Below are 7,188 nucleotides of genomic sequence, written 5' to 3' on the forward strand. Positions count from 1 at the left end.
AGTCTTCAACTACCCGATTAGGAAGATCATTCTACAACTTGGTCACAACTGGAATAAACCTTCTAGAATACTGTGTAGTATTAAGTCATTAAGTCTCATGATGCGTGTGCATAGATATAGAAATACATCTCTCTCTCTCTCTCTCTCTCTCTCTCTCTCTCTCTCTCTCTCTCTCTCTCTTGTCCTTTGCAGGGTCGTGCAACTTTTACATAGCCAGAGAAACCTTGTAGTATTGAGTCTCATGATGCGCGTGTATAGATATAGAAATACATCTCTCTCTCTCTCTCTCTCTCTCTCTCTCTCTCTCTCTCTCTCTCTCTCTCTCTCTCTCTCTTGTCCTTTGCATGATCGTGTAACTTTTACATAGCCAGAGAAACCTTGTAGTATTGAGTCTCACGATGCGTGTGTATTGATAGAGAAATACATATGTCTCTCTCTCTCTCTTTTCCTTTGCAGGATCGTGTAACTTTTACATAGCAAGGGAGACCTTCGTTCCCTTCACTTTAGCCATGATTGTACAGAAGGGCAGCCCACTCGTCGAACCCCTCAGTCAAAAGTAAGTTAAAAACTATAAAGAAAAAACATATATCAATCTCATTAATTCAAATAGCTGCCAATATCATCATCATCATCATCTCCTCCTACGCCTGTTGACGCAAAGGGCCTCTATTAGATTTCGCCAGTCGTCTCTATCTTGAGCTTTTAAATCAATACGTCTCCATTTATCATCTACTGCACGTTTCATAGTCCTCAGCCATGTAGGCCTGGGTCCTCCAACTCTTCTTAGTGCCTTTTGGAGCCCAGTTGAAAGTTTGGTGAACTAAGAGAATTTTACGAAACATGTATACATATGTTTGTTTTTGTGGCTTTAAATTGATGTTTAAGCATATATGTATATTAAACATACATACATATACATACATACATACATACATACATACATACATACATTATGCCAATCTCTCTTGTGGAGTGCGAAGAGCATGTCCAAACCATCTCCATCTACCCCTCACCATGATCTCATCCACATATGGCACTCGAGTAATCTCTCATATAATTTCATTTCTAATCCTGTCCTGCCATTTCACTCCCCAAGATTAATTGTTTCTCAATGATGAGATTAAATAAGATCCTTTATTGAGTTTTAAATCTTGATATTTGATTTAAAAATATAATATATTTTCTTTGGAAACTCAAAGGTTTGAAGTGTATTTCCCAAAAGAATATCAAAATCTAATACAATCATTTATTATTAATGTTGATCAAATCTCTATATTGAGTGTTTATTGATATGAAACAATTAGTCATTTGAACAGAATGCCATATATTTAATTGACATAGATAGAATCTCATAATTTATAAAATAATCAAACATTGCGAAAATTAAGATCACAATGTAAATTATTATCGACAAATTCTCTTTATTAGAAACGGATAAGGCTTTATAATGAATGATTTAGATTTAGAAAAATATTTTATGTATACACAAATATATATATATATATATATATATATATATATATATATATATATATATATATATATATATATATATAGATATATACTGTATATATATATATATATAATTCTCTTTATTAGAAAAGGAAAAAGTTTTATAATGAATGCTTTAGATTTAGAAAAATATTTTATATATATACACACAAATATATATATATATATATATATATATATATATATATATATATATACATATATATATAGATATATATATACTGTATATATGCATATATATATATATATATATATATATATATATATATATATATATATATATATATATATATACTGTATATATCCTATAATTAAATTGAAATCATATTCACCATCTACCATTAACAACCTACAAGTTATTTACAATTAACTAACAAATAATAAATAAATAATTACTCTATAATTTATAATTTTAGATGTATCAGAAATTAGAACATTATTCTAAATAATAATTTACAATTTACTAATAAATCATATAGAAATAATTATAATAATTATCCTAATGTATAATGAATGGGGAAGTACTGATATAAAAGCTCAAGATAGAGACGACTGGCGAAATCTAACCGAGGCCCTTTGCGTCAATGGGCGTAGGAGAAGATGATGATCATGAATATATTATTTAAGATGTATTTGAAATCCGAACATTATTCGAAATGATTCACAATTTACTAATAAATCATAAAGAAATAATCTATAACGTCAAATTTTAGATGTATATGAAATCCAAAGATATATGACCAAAATGACAGATTCCATTCTCTGCATAAATTCCAAATTCCATTCTCTGCATAAATTCCAAATTCTATTCTCTGCATAAATTCCAAATTCCATTCTCTGCATAAATTCCAAATTCCATTCTCTGCATAAATTCCAAATTCTATTCTCTGCATAAATTCCAAATTCTATTCTCTGCATAAATTCCAAATTCCATTCTCTGCATAAATTCCAAATTCCATTCTCTGAACTAATTCCAGGATTCGAGGAATAGTATCTGGTGGACTGTACCGTCATTGGCTCGATTCCAACCTGCCGAATTCCACATCTTGTAAACATATGCCTTCAAGTTTCACCGTCAAGGAACCTTTGGCAATGACCAACATTTGGGTAAGGAGACAGAGCGAGTGGCTATTTAATGTTTTACCCCCTAGGCAATGATCAACATCTGGGTAAGGAGACAGAGCGAGTGGCTATTTAATGTTTTACCCCCTAGGCAATGACCAACATCTGGGTAAGGAGACAGAGCGAGTGGCTATTTAATGTTTTACCCCCTAGGCAATGACCAACATCTGGGTAAGGAGACAGAGCGAGTGGCTATTTAATGTTTTACCCCCTAGGCAATGACCAACATCTGGGTAAGGAGACAGAGCGAGTGGCTATTTAATGTTTTACCCCCTAGGCAATGACCAACATTTGGGTAAAGACACAGAGCGAGTGAGTATATTATTGTTACCTCCGCCAATGAAGTTGGAAGGAGGTTATGTTTTATCCCCTTAGCAATGACCAACCATGATCAGCATAACTGTACTAGTCAAGGCCACCCATACTAGGCTGGTTTGCTGTGAGGGATCAGATGAAAATCACCCAACATCACCACTCTGCACTAGCCAGCGCGGTGTTGAAAACTGGCCAAACCCCAGACATGGCTAAGGACATGTCTGAGGCCTTTGTCCTGCATTGGACTAGAGAGGGGAGCATTTCTTGTTATTATATATAGTGTGTAGGCTATACATATTTCCTTTTTCCTCCTGCAGGGCCTGTTTGTCCTTCTCACCTCCGGCTTGGGAGTGGCCTGCCTCATCTTCTGGATCGAAGTGCTTCTCAGTAAGAGCAGCCGATGGAGTATTTCAGAGTAAGACCTACAAACCGCAACTTTAGGTGACTGTTGCAAGCGGCAATTGCTTACACTGAGGTCCAGGACGTCAAAAGAGATGGGGAATCCTTACAGATTGCATTTACGAGATAGACAAAAGAAAATACATTAGTGCAAATAAAAATATTAAGCAATTTCCTCGTTTTACGTAATCCACCAAAAAAAAAAACCACTAATAAATACAACCTCTAAATAGTTTATTGTATCGATTTTTATTAAAATGACAGCTAAAGAAAAAAAATTATAAATATATCCTCCATAGAGTTTAGTCTGTCTTTGTATTAAGCTCGTGTACACGACCAGTCAAAAATGAAGGATGAATATTTAGATAGATAGCCTATACATACACACAGAGTCAACCCTTCCCCCCTCCTCCCCCTTTCCAATATACCACACGATAGTTTCGGCAATCTTTGGGACACTGTGGTTTCCTAGTGTACCTCTCGGAGTATACCCTCTCACCAATTCAAATACAGAAGAAAATACACTCTACTACAGCTGTACACATCACTAGTAAGACCCCATCTAGAATACGGAGTCCATTTCTGGGCTCCAAGTATTCAGAAGGATATAGATTGACTGGAAACAGTACAAGCTAGGGCCACCAAACTAGTTCCAACACCAAGGCAATTTGGATACAGACGGAAGATAGAAGATACTGTACTACAGCTGTACACATCACTAGTAAGACCCCATCTGGAATACAGAGTCCATTTCTGGGCTCCAAGTATTCAGAAGGATATAGATTGACTGGAAGCAGTACAAGCTAGGGCCACCAAACTAGTTCCAACACTAAGGCAATTTAGATATAGACGAAGGATGGAACGTTTGAACTTATTTGATCTACAAACTCGATGACTAAGGGGACAGTTAATATAGGCATTCAAAATTATTAAATGAATAACAAATGTAGATTACAACAATCTATTCACGCTTAGCATAAATCAGTCCAGAGGTAACGGATGCAAATTGGAATTGAAAAGATACACCACACCACTCAATGTGGCAATTTCTTTACATACAAAATAGAAAATACTTGGAATAGACTTCCAGCACATGTAGTAAATAGTAACACGGTAAACGAATTCAAGAATAAGTTAGACAAGATCATAAGAACTCTCTAAATGCTTAAAGTAAATTGCTCTACCAAAGAGCAAATGGAGTCTCTCTCTCTCTCTCTCTCTCTCTCTCTCTCTCTCTCTCTCTCTCTCTCTCTCTTCTGCACTGAATTAACATTAATGTGCCAGGATATGACTATAGTCTACACCGAGTAAAAAATATTGTACGAATTTCCCCATTATATTAATTTAAAAAAATTTATTTTTGCAATTGATATATATATATATATATATATATATATATATATATATATATATATATATATATATATATATAAGATAGTGTACGAATCTTCCTATTATTTTGACTTAAAAAAATTAGTTTTGGCAGTTGATATATACTGCATATATATATATATATATATATATATATATATATATATATATATATATATATATATATATATATATATATATATATACAGTATATATATATATATATATATATATATATATATATATAAACTAAAATCAATAAAGATAACTAAGCTGATTCCCACAATGTTGCACTTAGCCTACCTAGCTAGTCTATTGCGCATTCTAAACGATTAAGAATTTTTTCAACAAGGGGCTATTTATAGTATAAACACTATCACAGGCAGTTCTGGAAGGCCCTACTGCTTCCTCCGGTCACCTTGGTGACCGCCGAGGAAGCAGCAGCAGTGAAATCAGGCATATGAAACTTCATTTGTGGTGGATAACGGGGGAGGGTGGGCTGTGGCACCCTAGCAGTACCAGCCAAACTTGGTTGAACACCTCGTCAGGCTGGGAGGAGCCAAGAGAGGAAAATTACCTATTTGTTACTTTTTAGATGTCAGCTACCCCTCAAAATTGGGGGATGTGCCTTGCTAAATAAATAGATCACATGTGAATTTCATGCATTCAGCCACAAATACTTCATGATTTCAAATTGACTCTGACTTGAAAATATAGACATAAAGGAAATATGTTATTTGAAATCGGCTATTATTATTATTATTATTATTATTATTATTACTTCCTAAGCTACAACCCTAGTTGGAAAAGCAGCATGCTATAAGCCCAGGGGCTCCAACAGTGAAAATAGCCCTGTGAGGAAAGGAAAATAAAATATTTTAAGAAGAGTAACATTAAAATAAATATCTCCTATATAAACTATGAAAACTTCCACAAAAAAAAGAGGAAGAGAAATAAGATGGAATAGTGTGCTCGAGTGTATCCTCAAGCAAGAGAACTCTAAGAGTTAATACAAAGAGTTAATACAAAAAAAAAAAAAGAAAAAAGAAACTTATAGCCGTGTCCTTTGAAGGGTATAAGAGATCATATTGACTCGACATATTTGTAATGAAAATAGTTTTATAACTAATGCAAATGGACCGTCGTAGGAAAAATTGTAAAAAAGCAAAATAACTTAATAAAGTCTGAAATTTGAAAATAAAGATAACTGAAAAAATAAATATTTTTCCACCCTTACCCCGAGTTTACCAGTCAAACTTTTTTTTTTCTTAAAAATACTAAGGTTAAGTCAAACTTTTTTCTTGAAACCCTAAATTTAACAAACTTCTTTTTTCTTGAGAACCCAAAGTTTAATAGTCAAACTTTTTCCTTCAAAACCCTAGGTTTAAGTCAAACTTTTTTCTTGGAAACCTTAAGTTTAACAGTCAAACCATTTCCTTGAAAGCCCTAGGTTTAACAGTCATTTTTTTTCTTGGAAACCCCAAGTTTAACAGTCAAACTTTTTCCTTGAAAACCCTAGGTTTAACAGTCAAACTCTTTTCTTGGAAACCCTAAGTTTAACAGTCAAACCTTTTCCTTGAAAACCCTAGGTTTAACAGTCAAACTTTTTAATTGGAAACCCTAAGTTTAACAGTCAAACCTTTTCCTTGAAAACCCTAGGTTTAACAGTCAAATTTTTTAATTGGAAACCCTAAGTTTAACAGTCAAACCTTTTCCTTGAAAACCCTAAGTTTAACAGTCAAACCTTTTCCTTGAAAACCCTAGGTTTAACAGTGAAAGTTTTTCTTGAGAACCCTAAGTTTATCAGTCAAACCTTTTTTTTGAAAACACCAAGTTTAACAGTCAAACCTTTTCCTTGAAAACCCTAGGTTTAACAGTCAAACTTTTTTCTTGGAAACCCTAAGTTTAAGTCAAACCTTTTCCTTGAAAACCCTAGGTTCAACAGTCATTTTTTTTTCTTGAAACCCCAAGTTTAACAGTCAAACCCTTTTCTTGGAAACCCTAAGTTTAACAGTCAAACTTTTTCTTGGAAACCCTAATAACAGTCAAACTTTTTTCTTGGAAACCCTAAGTTTAACAGTCAAACGTTTTCCTTGAAACCCATAGGGTTAACAGTCAAACTTTCTTCTTGAAACCCTAAGTTTAACAATCAAACCTTTTCCTTGAAAACCCTAGGTTTAACAGTCAAACCTTTTCCTTGAAAACCCTAGGTTTAACAGTCAAACTTTTTTCTTGAGAACCCCAAGTTTATCAAACCTTTTTTCTTGGAAACCCTAAGTTTAACAGTCAAACCTTTTTCCTTGGAAACCCCAAGTTTAACAGTCAAACTTTTTTCTTGGAAACCCTAAGTTTAAGTCAAACCTTTTTCTTGAAAATCCTAAGTTTAAGTCAAACCTTTTTCTTGAAAACCCTAAGTTTAACAGTCAAACCTTTTCCTTGGAAACCCTAAAGTTTAATAGTCAAACCTTT

General features: G+C 33.6%; 1 long non-coding RNA gene across 1 annotated transcript; it reads left to right on the forward strand.

Moving 5' to 3' along the window:
- Positions 1-454: 454 nt before the first annotated feature.
- LOC137635600 (uncharacterized) lies at positions 455-3,455 on the forward strand. Its single transcript, XR_011042728.1, has 3 exons — positions 455-556; positions 2,490-2,619; positions 3,267-3,455. It is a non-coding gene; the product is annotated as an uncharacterized lncRNA (long non-coding RNA).
- The last annotated feature ends 3,733 nt before the right edge of the window (positions 3,456-7,188 follow it).

This window comes from Palaemon carinicauda, unplaced genomic scaffold (genome assembly GCF_036898095.1).
Source record: "Palaemon carinicauda isolate YSFRI2023 unplaced genomic scaffold, ASM3689809v2 scaffold147, whole genome shotgun sequence".
Lineage (NCBI taxonomy): Eukaryota > Metazoa > Arthropoda > Malacostraca > Decapoda > Palaemonidae > Palaemon > Palaemon carinicauda.